Source organism: Rhineura floridana, chromosome 6 (genome assembly GCF_030035675.1).
Source record: "Rhineura floridana isolate rRhiFlo1 chromosome 6, rRhiFlo1.hap2, whole genome shotgun sequence".
NCBI classification, from domain to species: Eukaryota; Metazoa; Chordata; class Lepidosauria; order Squamata; family Rhineuridae; genus Rhineura; species Rhineura floridana.
The window spans coordinates 78555305-78575035 of record NC_084485.1 but is presented as its reverse complement, the minus strand read 5'-3'; the positions used below and the strand labels follow the sequence as shown (position 1 = coordinate 78575035).

General features: G+C 39.4%; 1 protein-coding gene across 3 annotated transcripts in view; it reads right to left on the bottom strand.

Moving 5' to 3' along the window:
* Positions 1–19731, bottom strand: part of AHCYL1 (adenosylhomocysteinase like 1) — a 93036-nt gene that overhangs the window by 34267 nt on the left and 39038 nt on the right. The window lies entirely within an intron of this gene.

The following is a 19731-nucleotide window of genomic DNA, read 5'->3' as shown; positions in this document are numbered from 1 at the left end:
CAATGACATACAGTGAGGAGAAAATAAGAACATAAGAAGAGCCTGCTGGATCAGGCCAGTGGCCCATCTAGTCCAGCATCCTGTTCTCACAGTGGCCAACCAGGTGCCTGGGGGAAGCCCGCAAGCAGGACCCGAGTGCAAGAACACTCTCCCCTCCTGAGGCTTCCGGCAACTGGTTTTCAGAAGCATGCTGCCTCTGACTAGGGTGCCAGAGCACAGCCATCACGGCTAGTAGCCATTGATAGCCCTGTCCTCCATGAATTTGTCTAATCTTCTTTTAAAGCCATCCAAGCTGGTGGCCATTACTGCATCTTGTGGGAGCAAATTCCATAGTTTGACTATGCGCTGAGTAAAGAAGTACTTCCTTTCGTCTGTCCTGAATCTTCCAACAGTCAGCTTCTTTGAATGTCCCCGAGTTCTTGTATTATGAGAGAGGGAGAAGAACTTTTCTCTATCCACTTTCTCAATGCCATGCATAATTTTATACACTTCTATCATGTCTCCTCTGACCCGCCTTTTCTCTAAACTAAAAAGCCCCAAATGCTGCAACCTTTCCTCGTAAGGGAGCCGCTCCATCCCCTTGATCATTCTGGTTGCCCTCCTCTGAACCTTTTCCAACTCTATAATATCCTTTTTGAGATGAGGCAACCAGAACTGTACACAGTATTCCAAATGCAGCCGCACCATAGATTTATACAATGGCATTATGATATCGGCTATTTTATTTTCAATACCTTTCCTAATTATCGCTAGCATGGAATTTGCCTTTTTCACAGCTGCCGCACACTGGGTCGACATTTTCATCGTGCTGTCCACTACAACCCCAAGGTCTCTCTCCTGGTTGGTCACCGCCAGTTCAGACCCCATGAGTGTATATGTGAAATTCAGATTTTTTGCTCCAATATGCATAATTTTACACTTGTTTATATTGAATTGCATTTGCCATTTTTCCGCCCGTTCACTCAGTTTGGAGAGGTCTTTTTGGAGCTCTTCGCAATCCCTTGGCCACTTCACTGCTCACTCCTAATTCTAGGTCATTAACGAACAAGTTGAAAAGTACAGGTCCCAATACCTATCCTTGAGGGACTCCACTTTCTACAGCCCTCCATTGGGAGAACTGTCCGTTTATTCCTACTCTCTGCTTTCTGCTTCTTAACCAATTCCTTATCCACAAGAGGACCTCTCCTCTTATTCCATGACTGCTAAGCTTCCTCAGAAGCCTTTGGTGAGGTACCTTGTCAAACACTTTTTGAAAGTCTAAGTACACTATGTCCACTGGATCACCTCTATCTATATGCTTGTTGACACTCTCAAAGAATTCTAATAGGTTACTGAGACATGACTTTCCGTTGTAGAAGCCATGCTGGCTCTGCTTCAGCAAGGCTTGTTCTTCTATGTGCTTGTCTCAGTTCCTCAGAATCCCTTCCTGCAAATGTTAGTTCAGGTTCAGGGATCTGCCCTATATCTTCCACTGTGAAGACAGATGCAAAGAATTCATTTAGCTTCTCTGCAATCTCCTTATCGTTTTTTGGTATGCCTTTGACTCTCTTATCATCCAAGGGTCCAATCGCCTCCCTAGATGGTCTCCTGCTTTGAATGTATTTATAGAATTTTTTGTTGTTGGTTTTTATGTTCTTAGCAATGTGCTCCTCAAATTCTTTTTTAGCATCCCTTATTGTCTTCTTGCATTTCTTTTGCCAGAGTTTGTGTTCTTTTTTATTTTCTTCATTCGGAAAAGACTTCCATTTTCTGAAGGAAGACTTTTTGCCTCTAAGAGCTTCCTTGACTTTGCTTGTTAACCATGCTGGCATCTTCTTGGCCCTGGCGGTACCTTTTCTGATCTGCGGTATGCACTCCAGTTGAGCTTCTTATATAGTGTTTTTAAACAACTTCCAAGCATTTTCGAGTGATGTGACACTCTGGACTTTGTTTTTCAGCTTTCTTTTTACCAATCCCCTCATTTTTGTGAAGTTTCCTCTCTTGAAGTCAAAAGTGACCATGTTGGATTTTCTTGGCAATTGGCCATTTACATCTATGTTTAATTTAATAGCACTATGGTCACTGCTCCCAATCGGTTCAACAACACTTACATCTCGCACCAGGTCCCGGTCCCCACTGAGGATTAAGTCCAGGGTTGCCGTCCCTCTGGTCAGTAGTTTCATGACCAACTGGTTTAGGGAATAGTCATTTAGAATATCTAGAAACTTTGCTTCTTTGTCATGACTGGAACACATATGTGGCCAGTCTATGTCTGGGTAGTTGAAGTCACCCATTACTACCACATTTCCTAGTTTGGATGCTTCCTCAATTTCATATCTCATCTCAAGGTCTCCCTGAGCATTTTGATCAGGGGGACGATAGATCGTTCCCAAAATTAAATCCCTCTTGGGGCATGGTATCACTACCCACAACGATTCTGTGGAGGAGTCCGCCTCTTTTGGGGTTTCCAGCTTGCTGGATTTAATGCCTTCTTTCACGTATAGAGCGACTCCACCACCAATACGTCCTTCCCTGTCCTTCCGATATAGTTTATATCCAGGGATAACCGTATCCCACTGGTTTCCTCCATTCCACTAGGTCTCCATTATGCTCACTATATCAATGCTCTCCTCTAAGACCAAGCACTCCAGTTCTCCCATCTTGGTTCGGAGGCTCCTAGCATTGGCGTACAGGCACTTGTAAGCAGTGTCTCTCTTCAAGTGTCTTTGGCACTTGTGGTTTGGCCTGTGGTAATTTTGCCCTTCTGAATTTATATCCTGTGCCCCTGCTCTCACAATGCCTACTTCTAGGCCTACCCCTTTTACAATTTCATCATTTCTTTGGTCTTTATCCCAGGGGGGAGGTTTATTCCGAACCAGACCTTTCTCAGCTCCTGTCGGGTTTCCTCCCTTAGTCAGTTTAAAAGCTGCTCTGCCACCTTTTTAATTTTAAGTGCCAGCAGTCTCGTTCCATTCTGGTTCAAGTGGAGCCCGTCCCTTTTGTACAGGCCCGGCTTGTCCCAAAATGTTCCCCAGTGCCTAACAAATCCAAACCCTTCCACCCGACACCATCGTCTCATCCACGCATTGAGATTGCTAAGCTGTGCCTGTCTGGCTGGTCCTGCGCGTGGAACCGGTAGCATTTCAGAGAAAGCCACCTTGGAGGTCCTGGCTTTCAGCATCCTACCTAGCAACCTAAATTTTGCTTCCAGGACCTCACGGCTGCATTTCCCCATGTCGTTGGTGCCAATGTGCACCATGACCACTGACTCCTCCCCAGCACTGTCTACCAAACTATCTAAACGATGGGCGATATCCGCAACCTTCACACCAGGCAGGCAAATCACCTTGCGGTCTACACGCCCATCACACACCCCACTGTCTATGTTCCTAATGATCGAATCACCCACTACAAGGATCCCTCCACCCCCTGGAGATATATCCTCGGCACGAGAGGATAGCTGTTCATCCCCCAAGGAATGGGTCCCTTCTCAGGGAGCTGCAGCTGACAACTAAGAGCACAAGACAATGCAGAAAAGCCAGGTTCTTGCTTTCCTATAATACAACTGCTTTTTTGGCGAGAAAATAGCTGTTTGGAATGCAGCATTTGCAAATGCCATATTAGATGCATTAAGCACATGTATAACACCTATGGATCATGGGTGAGTGGGGGGAATCTATAGCATGAGACTGAGGTAGCGAGGGGAAATCTAGTATTAGAACAGCATTGTAACTGCCTTAATAGAAGAACATGGAAGAACTCTCAGAAATGTAAATTTTAATGCAACAGGGGTTTTGTTGCTATGAAAATTCTCAAGTACTTCTAAGACTCAACAAAACAAAAATGAGTTTTCCCAGGAGTAAGTGGCTCAACAGTAAGAGAAAACAGAACCATAATGGCTTAGAAAATTAAAGGAAATAAAAGGGCGATAAGTGTTATCTTGGACCCCCAGTACTGACAATTAAAATATTTGCTGCAAAGCTTCCTTCTATTGCTTTGACTAGGTGTGTGATGGCCTTAGTTTTTTTTATATAAATAATTTTTATTGATTTTCAAATTAAGCATCTTCTATTACTAATACAACTGTTGGATATAGAGAGATATAAATAAAATATAAGAAATAACTAACCCTCCCCCCCCAACGTACTCCACCCCACTCTTGCCCATCCTGGCACTTTCTAGATTATAAATGTTACAAACATTCTGTCTCTGTATTTATTATTTGTGAATATTAAAGGTTCTCAGCCAAAACTTTTACAGAACATACTGAGGAAGACAACAACCAAATGTCAGTGGTGAATTAATAAAAATTTTAAGCAACTGCAAATTATCATAACAACTTTTAGGCATTCCAAATATGAATGTAATATGAGGGAGGCTTTTTCCCGTGTTCATTTTGGTTGATGTATGCTACAAGCGAGCACCATGTATCTAAACATTTGTCTGTTTGGGTTGTACTTGCCCTAAACAAAGTTTAGTTGTTAATTTTTCCATGAAAGCCATATACCAGAACTTTGATACCAATGCTCCAAGGTGGCTCCACTTAGATCCTTCCAATAAGTAGTAATTGTAATCCTAGCGTCCATTAGTAAGTAGCCTATGAGAGATCTATTTTTGAGATCTTTATTGACTCCTACAAAAAGATTCAGAAATGCGAATTGTGGAGTCCTCTCTGGAACCGTGATGTGTTGTATTTCCTCAAAGACTCGGGTCCAGAAAGGCCTCACTCAAGCACATTCCCACCACATGTGATGATAAGTCCCCAGCAAGGCACACCCCCTCCAAGGCCTCACTCGAGCACATTCCCACCACATGTGATGATAAGTCCCCAGCGAGGCACACCCCCTCCAAAATGTGGGAGCATGTGCCACATTAATTCTGGACAAGTGAACAGGTGTCAGGTACCACCCATGGGCCACTTTTAACGTAGCTTCCCATATCTGAGAAGATGTGCTTACAAGTGGTATATTCCATAATATCTTCCATTCCTGTTCATCAATCTCGCCACCCCAATCTCCTTCCCATGTCTTTTTTAGACCATTCATGCCGTCCCCACCTAATGATAGTAAAACTCCATATATTTGAGAAGTTATTCCTTTGTCCCTGTTTCTAGCTGCCAAAATGATATGCTCAAATGGGGAGAGAGCTGCAGTGGCTTGGGCTTTAGTTTCAGGACAAGCTAAGAAGTCTAGAATCTGCCTCCAGTGTAGCCAGAGTATACCCTGACCACCTATAGCTGCATTAAAAGCTTGATGTGTGACCATAATTTTGCTGACATAAAAATCTTAAAGTCTGAAAAATCCTCGTTCTCTCCATAATTGCCATGGTAAGTATCTATTTCTATTAAAGAAGTTTTTATGAAAAAAATAATGGTGCTAATGCTGATGGATTCAACAATAATTTCTTTCGCCAATAGCGCCTGCTCAGAATCAATGTCTTGGCGAATGGATTTTTTCCCCACTCTTTCCATGTGGATTTTGATGTGTTCCTGAAGAAAGTCATTCCCGAAGGGATCCTCCACTGGGATATATTTTCCAGTACCACCCATCTTTTTATTTTATAGTCTAACATTATGTAGATTAAATGATATAATTGGTTAGCATCATAATAATATTTCAAATGTAGAATACCCCATCCCTCCCTTTTGGTAGGGCAGTAAAACAAAAAAATTCTGATTCTGGGTTTTTTATCATTGAATATAAATTTTTCTATTTCTTTCTGCCAAATCTTTAACTGTTTGTCAGGGACATGTACTGGAAGAGCATGAAAGAAGAAGGTAAGTTTAGGTAAGGCTGTCATTTTGACTGCTGCAATTCTAGCTGATAATGGTAATTGTAATTTTTTCCATCTATTTAATTCAGTCCTGATTTTGTACCAAATTGGGCTACAGTTGGCCAAAAATAATTTGTTGAGGTTCCTATGCACCTGGATTCTAAGCAACACACCTGTCTTGAACATAGACTTATATCCAAGGCAGCTGCAAATTGTTTTTGTAGGTTTGGTGGTAAGTGGAAACACAAGGCTTCAGTCTTCTTCAAATTCACTCTTAATCAATACATCAGCAAATTGCTGAAGTTCCTTTTTAATGTACAGAGCAGCCTCTAAGGGGTTAATCACCAACAGGGCCATCTTGTCTGCATAGATACTCAGAAGGTGATGATCTTGATCTATTTTGATCCCTTTTATATTATTGTTGCTATGAAAAGAAATGGCCAATGGCCAGGAGAAAAAGGAGGGGGGGGAAGAGGACACCCCAGCTTTGTACCTCTGAAAATATTAAATTGTGTAAATTCCATACCATTTACTCATATTGTTGCTGTAGTTGAGTATATTTTATGTAAAAGTTCAATAAATTTGTTACCAAAATTCATTTTGTGTGTCACTTTGATCAAAAATGGCCAATGAACACAATCAAATGCTTTGTAGATATCTAAGCTTAAAAATACTAGCGGAGATTTATTGTTTTTACTGTAATGAATTAAGTTTAAAATACGTCAAATTGGATCTGCAATTTGTCTTCTGGGGACAAAACCTGTTTGGTCCGGGTGAATTAATTTCTTTACAACTGATTTTAATCTATGTGCAAATACTGAGGTTAAAATTTTTATAATCAGTATTTAATAATGCTGTGGGTCTCTATGAATCAACTAACAAAGGATTTCTGAAAGGTTTTAGGATAACCGCAATTCTGGAAGTGGACCATGTTTGGGGCAGGGGATCTCCATGAAGAATACCATTAAACAAAATTAATAATTTGGGTATCAAAATATCTTCAAAATGTTTATAGAATTCATTAATAAAGCCATGTGGGCCAGGAAATTTGTTAGTTTTCATAGAGTTAATAACTGTTTTAATTTCTTCTGAAGTGATCTCTCTCACAATTTCCTCTTTCTCTTCCTCCAACTGTTCAAGACGTAAGCCATTTAAATATTCGATTATCCTGTGTTTGGGCACCTGATGTTCCAGGTATAAGTCCTTAAAAAAGGACTCAAATGTGTGCCCTATATCTTTTGATGTCCAGGCCATAGTATCATCCAGCTTCTGCACTGTGGATATCCTGACTGCTCTATGTTTCTGCTTAAGTCTATTTGCCAAAAGTTTGAAGCCTTTACTGCCATATTCAAAATATTTTTGTTTTGTATATAACATGTTAACCAGAATTTTATTTGTGGCAAGATCCAATTCTTTTCCTTTTCATTCTACCTTTTGAAGAATTCTGGGTGACCCTGTCTCTCCATATGTTTTTAATAAATTTGTTATTTCAGTCTCCAAGATTTGCATTTTTGTGTTATATTGTCTAATGTTGTACAATTCTTTAATACAAACTCCTCTAATTACCACTTTCATTGCCTCCCATTGAGTACCTATTGGCATACCTGGGGTGTCATTCTCCTGAAAATAATTAACCAATGCTTCCTTTAATGTGTCTTTACAGGGTGATGGGGTAAGCAGTCATGGATGCAACCGCCAACTAGGGGGTGCATTCACACGCAATTTTGCCTTAATTACTGCTGTTACAGGAACATGATCTGTTATTCTAACTGACCCTATTGAGGTGTCTATAAGGCAATGGAGAAGTGTATCTGATAAGAGGATCCCATCTAGCCGTGAATGCGTGTGGTATACCAAAGATTAAAAAGTGAAGCTGTGATCTTTAGGGTGAACTACTGACCACTCTTCTTTTAAATTGTGATAACGTAATATATATATAAAAAATGCTTCTTGACCACATGGGATGTGAAATGTTTCCTATTCCCCTGGAGCCTTTATTGAGTTTTAGAATTCTGGTTCACACTGTCTGCATCAATTCCCTTCATATTAATATTAAAATCACCCATAACTAACTGACCAAGTTGAAATTTGGAAAGTTTTCTAAACACCCTTTAAAACATTTTTATCTGCCCTTTGTTTGGGGCATGTACTGTACCAAAGATTAACTGTTCCTTGTCCTCAAACAATCTCGCTACAAAAAGAAAGCGTCCCTCTGGATCTCTCCAAACCTTTTGAACCATGAAAGGGAAATTGCGTTTTAAAAATATAGCAACTCCCAATGCTTCTGATGTTCCAGCAGCCTAAAATTGTTTGCCAAAATATCCATGCTTTAACAATGCTTCCTTTGGTTTGGGATTGTGAATTTCTTGTAGAAAAATTACTGAGGGGAGCATTTGTTTTACATAGCTCAATACTTTTCCTTTTAAAGTCATGGCCTAAACCCTTAATATTAAGGATAACAATTTTTAACTTATTTAATTCACCCAAAAATATATTGTAAATAAGAGATTACCACTGTCTTTCTTCCTAATTGAAGAAAATTAACTTATATTTTGAAATAACAGAAGTATGTGCCTTTGGGCTTCCCCCCAACCCTCCCTCCCAACAATTCCCAACCTCCCTCAACAAACCCCATAGTGACCAAAAGCATAAAAACCATGCCAAAACATCCAACCTGAGAAAGCTGACTTTAGGTCTGTAACCCAGCCAGCGCATGTGCCTCATGGCACATGCTCTACAATTAAACCTTGAACACATATCTGTGTGCAAATTATAAGGGCAAGACTCCTTGAGAGAAAGAAAACTAAAATATGCTATATAGCTATAATGATCCCAAAAAACCCCTCCCTCCTCCGGATAAACTATATTAAATCTAATTAAATCAGTGCATAAAGAAAAATCTCTTTGCACTGTTTTTTCCAGTTCCCTTTTTTTAAAAAATCCCTTTTTACCAATAAGCAACAAATGCCCCCTAACAATTGTCTGTTAAAAAGGCACATGTTATACATTTATAATTTAGTCAAACTGTAAAACAAGTTACAGAAGGAAGTATTAAACTTTAATCTTTGTCCCCAATTGATTCAAAATAAAGAACTCACCCCTAATTCTACAATGCATAGCAATTCAAACATCATCATAGTTCTCACCATATAATTTGATTATTTCAATACATCACCCCATGTGCAGTTTGTGTGACCTTAAAAATAGCATGATAGCAATGGGACTGTCAAGAACCAGAATTGGAAAAACAGAATCTTAGCTATAACAGAAAAAGCTTGCCTTTTATCTTTCAACCATTATCTCTTAAGTGATGCTTTTCCAAGCTATGAACTTCACACTGCACAAAAAGTAGTTAAATTTCTTTATCCAGAACATCAGATTTCCTCCTTACATAGAAATGTAGGCTTTAACTTAATGTTTGACAGAAATTAATGAATTCCCATCACAGTTTGATGTCATACCTCAACCAATTCAGTAATGTCAATTAGCAAAAAAGTGACAACTCAAAATACAGAGGAGAATCTATTTGCCTCTAATCTAATAGAAATAAAAATTAAGCTCTCCTTCACTGAAAGAGAGTCATCAATAACCTACTCTAACCTTGCCCTTTTGAATTCATCCAGGTCTTGGAAGAAAAACAAGTGAAGTTTAATCAAATCTACTGACTGTGTCAAATGCTATTTTAAATTCTATAAGAGCAGTTCACCATGTCTTCAGGCAGTATGTTTATGAGGAAGACGTAAGCAATTTCTTGTGCTGAAGTCCCTTCCTTATAAACCTGTTCACTTTATTTCAGTCTAATCCTTATTTAATACATGCCCAGCATAGACCTTTGTTACTTTCACTGATAAGACCAACCAATAACTAGGTTCAAAAGTACTACCAATCTTAAATATCAATTTATCATGCTTAGCTGATGAGTCACCAGAGACTGCATGGCATTCAGATCTTATCAATAAATGATATCCAAGTCAAACCCTGAATGAGAAGCCTCTGAAGGGAGAAGTATTCCAGCTTGAGCAAAGTGTAATGTTTTGGCCAATTCAGCTGTCGAGAGAACTATAATCTCAAAGAACCAAAGTCAAATCCAGTAGACTACAATGCTCCGCACTGCTGTTGCTTCATAGAATGAATAAAAATCAAACTAGTTAAAAAAAGGAAGATCAATTTAATTTAGATCAGATTTTGATTTAAATTGCTATTTACACTCTTTTAAAAAAACACTTCTATTTAGTGTCTTTGAAAATGAGCTCTGACTATAATACAAGCCAACCTTTACAACCATTTCACTCAATCTTTTAAAATGGAATCCATTAATTTCTATCAGAGAAAGAATGAAAGTTTGCTTGGGATCTGATCTCAGATGAAGAATTATGCAATAGTTTATATGTTAACTGTGGCAAACTGTGAACATTTATGAATGTCAACCAAATAGCACAGTCAAGTTTTCAGTCCCAGTGACTTTCAAAAGAGAGTGTTAAGTCTATGATTTACTCTCCCATAAAACTCAATAAAAGTTTCATTTGGCTGAACTGTGCTATTACTTTTTACCTCAAAGAAACACTAACCTGCCCAACAGTTACTAATCCCTGCCTCTGAAAAGTTTCTGGCATTTAGACATTTCTTAAGCGTTCTGTCTTATGCATGTGTACAGAGGGCAAAGCAGACATTCATTTCTTTCACAATTGCCCAAATTGTCCTTAAGGAGATAGGCATGTAGTTCACAGAGCATATGTACTATATGTCCAACTTAGATTATTATACAGCCACAAGCATGGCTGTATACTATAGCCAGCGTGGATTTTTCACATTCTGCAATGTTAAATTGAAAATTCACCCCCATGCCATTCTGATCCTTCCCATAAGCTCACTTCAAAACCTTACAAAACTTATATTCCTGAATTCAGAAATACTTGCTTAACAAACTCTCTAAATTTTCATGACGATACACATAACAGTCAGAGAATCGAGAGTTCAAATTGTAAAAAGAGGGGGGTAAACCCAGACCCCTTTTGGTCTTTTTTCTGTCAGAGTTCTCATAATTTGTTCAAAATAATTAAAAATCAGCCATGTTCACAGAGTACCTGTAATCTGGTTACTGACCTTGCCCCATAGTCTGACCTTCATCTTCTGCAGTTTAAAAATTTAAAAAATGTCTGGCTGATTTTTAGTTAATTTAAGAAATTTTGCACTGAACTGAATGATAGTGTCGGGCATGCTCAGTAAGAACCAACTGTTAGTGTTTTAAAAGTCAGACTCACAGCTGATTGGCTGGGCTAATATGGGGGCCACACCCACACCACACTTTGATTTCACTTGAGACAGTCATGGTTCCCTCAAAGAATCCTGGGAAGTGTAGTTTGTGAAGGGTGCTGACAGGAGACTCCTATTCCCCTGACAGAGCTCCAGCAGCCAGACTGGTTTAACAGTCAGCTGCTCTGATTGAAGGTCTGTGAGGAAACAGGGCGTCTCCTAGCAACTCTCAGCACTCTTCACTAACTACACTTCCCCGGATTCTTTCAGAGAAGCCATGACTGTCCAAAGTGAAATAAAGGCCTGTTATGGATGTGGCCAGGGAAGGCTTTGGTTTAAGTTTGGGTGGGATGCTACATGTGCCTGCTGTAGAATAAAAAGGTGGGGGAAACACTGAAAAGCAATGATACTATTCACAATGTTTTCCTTTTGGAAAGGAAAGGGGCTTCCCCTCTGCCCAGTGCCCACTGACCCAATCTCCTCCTCTCACCCTCCTCCTACCCTCCCTGCCCCTCCCCCAGGTCAGTGTTGGACTACGACCTGGGAGACCAGGGTTTGAATCCCCACACAGCCATGAAGCTCACAGGGTCACCTTGGGCCAGTCACTGCCTCTCAGCCTCAGAGGAAGGCAATGGTAAAGCCGTTTACCATAAAAACCCTATTCATAGGGTCGCCATAAGTCGGGATCAACTTCAAGGCAGTCCATTTCCATTTTCAAACATGATTACAGAGAAATAAATCCCACTGAACTCAAAAAATATGCAAATGATAAAACCCACCCTCCCTTCTCCTCCCTCCTATCCCCTCCCTCTTGCCCCTTCCCTCCCCCTTCCTTTTCCGCTCCCTCCCTATCCCCTCCTTCCCCTTCCAATTCCCTCCTTCCCCTTCTATCTGAAGCATGATTGCACGACAGTAAATACCATTTAACTCTATAAGCATGCAAATGATCAAACCTGCCCTCCCCTACACCTTCCTTTGCCCCCCTCCAATCCACTCCTTCCCCCTCCCTCTCCTCCTCCCCATGGTCAGTTTTACCTATCCTAACCATTATTGCATAGGAGTAAATCCCATTGAACTCAATAAGCATGCAAATTATGGAATGATCTCCCTGATGAGGTGTGCCTGGTGCCAACACTGTTATCTTTTCGGTGCCAGGTCAAGACTTTCCTCTTCTCCCAGACATTTTAGCATGTGTTTTTAAATTGTTTTTTGTGTTTTGAAAGTTGTATATTTGACTTCCGGGAAGGGTGACTTCGCTTGTGCCTGCTTTTGAGACGGGCTCCCGCCTCAAAAAAAGCTTATTCAGATATAAATCAGTCAGAACATTTTTTTTTTTGACTGATGAAATTTCTCCCGGGCAGGGAGAAACGTAGAGATCAACCTCAAAAGCCTGTTTTTGTTGGGAGGACTGGATTTCATTAATTTATGAGAAAAGGTCCAGCCAGCAATGCCGGACGGACTTCCAAACAAGCTCTATCTGATTAATGCGATACGTTTATCTTTTCTTCAAAGAGAAAACGGACTAACAGGCAAGCACCCTTCTTTCTATTATTTTTTTTACTTGGTTTAAATTGTTGCAGCGAAAAGAGATTTGTCAAATGAATCAGCTTTAAAGAACTTCTGGGTGAGCTATAACTCTTCTCTGTTATTCACGAAATTAACAGCTTATCTCTGTTTCTATTGCAAAAAGCTGTCCTGGAAGTGCATTCTAAAGATATAAACAGAAGAGGGATTTCTATTCCGAGGAACATTATATTGTCTGGGACTATTCTCTTTTTGGTCTATTTTATTTTGACGAATCTGCTTCTTCACGACGCCACTAACTGTTTTGATGCTGGGAACTACATTTGTTTTGTATTCTTGAACATAGAGAGATAAGGCAGGCTGCTCTGTTTATACTGTGACGTCATCAAGCCTGGAATATTAACCCAATTGTTGCTGAAATAAGAAGTGGTTCTTCTTTATTTTTGTTTTGTTTTGTTTTCGTGGTTTTAAAAATGGCACTCAAGAAAGTGGCTGAGAATCTGGAAGTAATTATGTTTCAGAAAATCATGGATGAGATTGAGATAACGAAACAAACCCTGCGACAGGGCAGTAAGGAGCTGAAAATTGAACTGAGCAAAATGACGCAGGAGCTTAAAGAAATAGGGGATCCTGTGAGAGAGGAGAATGAGATCAGAAATGAGAAAAGAAAAAATAAAGGGAAGACACAAGCCCTGGAGATTGGAACAAATGTGGAATTGGAAAAAGATCTGGAGTTTATGGATATTAGAAATAAAATCTACTGTTTGGAATTTAACGTTATCTCTGAAGAAATTAATGAAGATATTAGAGATAAAGTTATCAATGGCTTGGATAATCTTCTGGACTGGAATGACGTGATGGAGCTTGATATAGAGAAAATCTATGGAATTAACTGCAGCCATGTGACAATGGAAAAACTCTCAAGAGATGAGCCAGTGCATTTTGTAAAAAAGAAGAACAGAGATATGACTTTACAACAATATTTCAGCAACTTATTCAGAATTGATGGCAAGAAAATATTTGGGATAGAGGAAATTCCCATCAGACTCTTATTATATGACTATGGTTATGACAGCAAGATTATTATGGAATACTGATAATGGAAGATTGGACACTGAAATTACTGGACTTAACAGGACTATTGAAGATGGAAGATGGAATTAATATGGATAATGGAATAATGGCTATTGAAATTATTGGACCTAACAGATTTTGATGAGATGGATTAATCGATATGTTTATTTGGACTATGGTTATGACAATAAGATTATTATTATTATTAACGAGATGGATTAATCGACATGTTTATTAGGAGAAAAATTGATAGATATATTTCTTAAAGAATTGAAACCTCTCTGACTTTTTGTGGAAAGAATAAAGTAATGTTTATGAGATTTGATGATTAATTAAGATAACTACTGGAGGAAAGTGATTTTATAATATAATTTAAGAGACAGGATTGTTATATATTGTAGACCTATAACTGATTTGATCTGCGACAAATGGGAAGTCAACATTTTATTTTTTTGTTTAATCATTTTTGTTTTGTTTTGTTTTTTGTCTTTGAATGTTTTATGATTTTGTTTTGTATGTTTTATGAAAATTTGAATAAAAATTATTGTAAAAAAAAAAAGAAAGTTGTATATTTGTTTTTAATGTTTTTAATTGCTGTAAACCACCCAGAGAGCTTCGGCTATGGGGCGGTATATAAATGTAATAAATACATAAATAAATGATCAGACCTGCCTTTCCCTTCCTTCCCTTCTCCTCTGCCTTCCTCCTCCCCTCCCCTCTTCCTTCTTCCTCCTCCCCTGCCCACTCCAGCCCTCCCCTCTGGTCAGTTTCACCTACCCTAAGCATGATTGCAGGGGAGTAAATCCCACAGAACTCAGTAATCATGCAAATGATCAATCCATTCTCAGCAAACTTGCACAGGATCCCATTTCTTACCTCCTGGATTAAAAAGTAGAGAAATGCACTAATAGGCAAAAAGCTTGTGGTTTAAGAACGTACCTATAGTCAACAGATATCTCTATCAAACTATAAAAAGCAGGGAAATTGGGCAGCTATAGTGAATGCACCAGGGGAGCAGGAGACCTGCAAAGATTTATCAATGAACACTAAAGCCAGGAGCATTCAGACCATGATATTTCCGATCTCTATGTATGGATGTGAACGTTGGACAGTGAAAAAAGTGGGTAAGAGAAAAATCAACTCATTTGAAATGTGGTGTTGGAGGAGAGCTTTGCGGATACCATGGACTGGAAAAAAGACAAATAATTGGGTGTTATTACAAATTAAATCAGAATTATCACTAGAAGTTAAAATGATGAAACTGAGGTTATCATACATTGGACACATAATGAGAAGACATGATTCATTAGAAAAGATAATGATGCTTGGAAAAACAGAAGGGAGTAGAAAAAGAGGAAGGCCAAACAAGAGATGGATTGATTCCATAAAGGAAGCCACAGACCTGAACTTACAAGATCTGAACAGGGTGGTTCATGACAGATGCTCTTGGAGGTCACTGATTCATAGGGTCGCCATAAGTCGTAGTCGACTTGGAGGCACATAACACCAACAACAACATGTTTGCGATATGATCTCTGGTACCTCTTCCCTTTCTAAATCCAGCTTGGACATCTAACATTTCTCGCTACATATATAGTAAAAGTCTTTGTTGTAGAATCTTGAGCATTACTTTACTTGCATGGGAAATTACTGCATTCCCTGGAATCCCCTTTCTTTGGAATTGGGATGTATATTGAACGCTTCCAGTCTGTGGGCTATTGTTTAGTTTTCCATATTTGTTGACAAATTTGTCAAAATTTGGACAGATTCAGTCTCAGTAGCTTGTAGCAACTCTATTGGTATGCCATCTGTTCCTGGTGATTTGTTTCTTCCAAGTATTTTAAGCATAGCTTTCACCTCACGTTCTAAAATTTCTGGTTCTTCATCATACAGTTCCTCCATGAATGAATCTGTCATCCTTGCATCCCTTTTATAGAGTTCTCAGTGTATTGCTTCCATCTTCCTTTTATTTTATCTCGATCAGTCAGTGTGTTCACCTGTTGATTATTCAACATCCCTACCCTTGGTTTAAATTTCCCTTTCATTTTTCTAATCTTTTGGAACAAGGCCCTTGTTCTACCCTTTTTGTTGTCCTCTTCTATTTCTATACAGTAACTACTGTAATAGTTCTCTTTGTCCCTACGTACTAGTCGCTGTATTGTTGCATTTAGGGTTCTAACCGTGTTTCTATATCCTTTTCCTTTTGCTTTCCTTCTTTCTTTAACCATTTTACAAGTTTCATCAGTCATCCATTGAGGTCTTTCTCCCTTTTTAACTACAGGTATTGTCTTTTTGCATTCTTCCCTGATAATATCTCTGACTTCAGTCCATAGTTCTTCTGGTTCTCTGTCAACTAAGTGTAAAGCCTCAAATCTGTTCCTTATTTGATCTTTATATTCTCCTGGAATGTTATTTAAATTGTGTTTTGGCATTATGATTGCTTTGTTGTTCTTCTTTAGCTTTACTCTGATTTTCGATATTACCAGTTCATAATCTGTGCCGCAGTCTGCTTCTGGTGTTGTTTTCGCAGAAAGCATGGAACTTCATCTTCTGCTTCCATTTATATAATCAATTTGATTCCTATATTGACCATTTGGTGATGTCCACGTGTACAGTCATCTTTTCGGTTGTTCAAAAAATGTGTTTGCTAGAAACTAATTATTTGCTTCACAGAATTCAATAAGTCTTTCTCCTGCTTCATTTCTATCTCCTAAGCCCCATTTCCCACTATTCCTAGCTCTTCTCAGTTCCCTACTTTTGCATTCCAGTCCCCCATGATAATCAGAACATCTTGTTTTGGTGTGTGATCAATTTCTTCCTGCACTTCTGCGTAAAATCTCTCCAATTCCTCTTCTTCTGCATTTGCCATTGGAGCATAGACTTGGATGATGGTTATGTTGATAGGTTTCCCATTTAATCTCATTGATATCACTCGCTCAGACCTTGCATTATAGCTCCTAATTGCTTTTGCTACATCACTTCTCACTATTAAAGCATCCCCGTTTCTTCTTAATTTCTCATTTCCTACATAAAATATTTTGTAGTTTCCTGATTGAAAATGTCCCATTCCTGTTCATTTTAATTCACTCACACAAGTATTGTAATGTTGATGCATTCCATTTCTTGCTTGACAATTTCTAACTTTCCCTGGTTCATGCTTCTCACATTCCATGTTCCTATTGTGTGCGTCGTACAACTCCAAACTCTCCTTTCGCATCTGTGCACATCAGCCTCGGCTTTGACCCAGCTGCGTCATTAGTCACAGCGCTACTCGTACTTGTCCTTTGTTCTTCCCCAGTAGCTTGATGAGTGCTTTCTGACCTGGGGGTCTCAACTTCCAGCACTATCTCGTGTTGCATTTTGGATACTCTGTTCATAGGATTTTGTGGTAAGAAGTATTCAGAGGTGGTTTACCATTGCCTTCCTCTGAGTTTGGATGCATCTTAGTCTGGTGACTCAGCTTTGAATTCCACCTTCGGTGCCCCTGCTAGGAGTCAAGCCTCTAGGTCTAGATCCCTGACAGCATTGCTCTCAGCTTCTTCAACACTCTCAAACCCCCTCACCATGTTAAGGTGTGCATCCTAGAAGGGGCAAGGAGTTACTACTAGTATATAAAACCCTTAACAGCTTGGGACCAGTTTATTTGCAACACTGCCTTGCCCCAAATGTGCCCACTCAAGCAGCTCCATCTGCAGAACAGGCACTGTTACAGAAGCCACAACACGCATTATTTTAGTGTGGCAGCACCTACTCTTGGAACTCTCTGCCTATTGACATCAGACAGGTGCCTTCGCTGTATTCTTTTTGGTGCCTGCTTAAAACTTTTCTGTTTAGGCAACACTTTCCAGACACATAGATGTTGATGTTTTAATCTTTTTAGTTAGTGGCTGTTTTATGTTTTTAATTGCATGGTTTTAACCATTTTATTGATGATTTTGTGTATGTGAGGGGAATACTATCTCCTCTCAAGAAGCTGGGGGCAAGAGAACTGACAGAAAAGGGGTGCTCACACACACAGAGAGGGGGGAGGGGGCGAGAGGGGGAGGGGGGAGGGGGCAAGAGGGGGAGGGGTGGTCAGTAACAGAGCCAGTGTGGTGTAGTGGTTCAACTGTTTGGAGTTACAGCAAGATCTGGATTCAATTCCTTGCTCAGCCACAAAGCTTATTAGTGACCTTTGGCCAGTATGCCTCTCAGCTTAAGGCTGATGTCAAGATATAATGGCAGGGAGACTAGGTACACTGCCATAAGATCTCTGAGAAAGGACTGGGTAACAGTGTAATTTAATAATAAATCTTTTTTCCCTGTAATTGCCCTGAGCTTAGAAGGTAGAAGATACTGAGCACCAAAGAAGAAGTTATTTGCATATATCATGGCTCTGAAGAGATCTACTGCTAGTGTGTTTGTTTATTTATTTGATTTATATCCTGCCCTTTCTCCCAGTAGGAGCCCAGGCTGGCAGGGTGTGTTCTATACAACTGGTAGATTGCTGGTCTTGGACCGAATTAAATAAATTCAAATTCATACAACTGGTAGTATAGCTGACCTACACGTGAGTGAAAGCCATCTTCAAGCGACTAGACAACTAATACAATGTTTGATACAGGTTTTCGTGATTTTTTGGTGACCAGTAGAAGATTTGAAGTTGGAAATCCAGACTTCCATTTGTTCCACAAGAACATACGTAGAGCCTGCTGGATCAGGCCAATGGCCCATTTTCTCCAGCATCCTGTTCTCACAGTGTCCAATCAGTTGTTCATGGAAAGTCCTCAAGCAGGCCTGACTGCAACAGTATTCTCCTCTCCTGAGGTTTCCAGCAAGTGTTATTCAGAAGCATACCGCCTCTGACTATGGAGACAGAGCATAGCTATCATGGCTAGTAGCCTTATCCTCTATTTGTCTAATCCTCTTTTAATGCCTTCAAAGTTGATGGCCATCACTGCCTCTTGTGAGGGTGAATTTCATCGTTTTAACTATGTGCTATGTGAAGAAGCACTTTCTTTTGTCTGTCCTGAATCCTCCAACATTCAGCTTCATTAGATGTCAATGAGTTCTAGTGTTATAAGAGAGGGGGAAATGTTTTTCTATCCCCTTTCTCCATGCCATGCATAATTTGATTCACTTCTATCATGTCACCTCTTATTCTTTTCTCTAAAGTAAAAAGCCCCAAATGCTGCAACATTTCATAAGGAAGTCGCTTCATCTCCTTGATCATTTTGGTTGCCTTTTCCTGAACCTTTTCCAGCTCTAAAATTCCCCTTTGGAGGTGAGGCAACCAGAACTCTATACAGTATTCCAAATGTGGCCACACCATAGATTTGTATAATGGCATTATGATAGTCGGGCGGTATATAAATTTAATAAATAAATAAATAAAATAATAATCGGCAGTTTTATTTTCATTACCTTTTCTAATGATCCCTAGCATGAAATCTGTCTTTTTCACAGCCACTGCATACTAGGTCGACATCATCAAGCTATCCACTACAACCCCAAGGTCTTGTTCCTGGTCAGTCACCTCCAGTTCAGACCTCATGAACATATATGTGAAATTAAGATTTTCTGCTCCAATATGCATAACCTTACATTTATTTACACTGAAATGCATTTGCCATTATACCACCCCTTCACTAAGTTTGGAGAGATCCTTTTGGAGCTCTTCACAATCCCTTTTGATTTTAACAACCCTGGACAATTTAGTATCATCAGCAAATTTGGCCACCTCCCTGCTCACCTCTAATTCTAAATCATTTATGAACAAGTTAAAAAGCACAGGTCCCAATACCGATCCTTGGGGGACTCCACTTTCTACATCCCTCCATTGGAGAACTGTTCATTGATTTCTACTGTCTGCTTTCTGTTTCCTAGCCAGTTTCTGAGCCACAAGAGGACCTGTCCTCTTATACCATGTCTGCTAAGCTGACTCAGGAGTCTTTGGTGAGGTACCTTGTCAAAAGCTTTTTGAAAGGCCAAGTACAAATCAAGATATTAATCTATGCTTAGAAGAAACTTCTGAACAATGAAGGTATTTATACATGTTGTAATATGTCCAATGAGATTTACCTATGAACCCTAAGAATGCATAAAGGAAAACAAAATTTATTTTATTTATTTATTTTTTATTTATTTGTT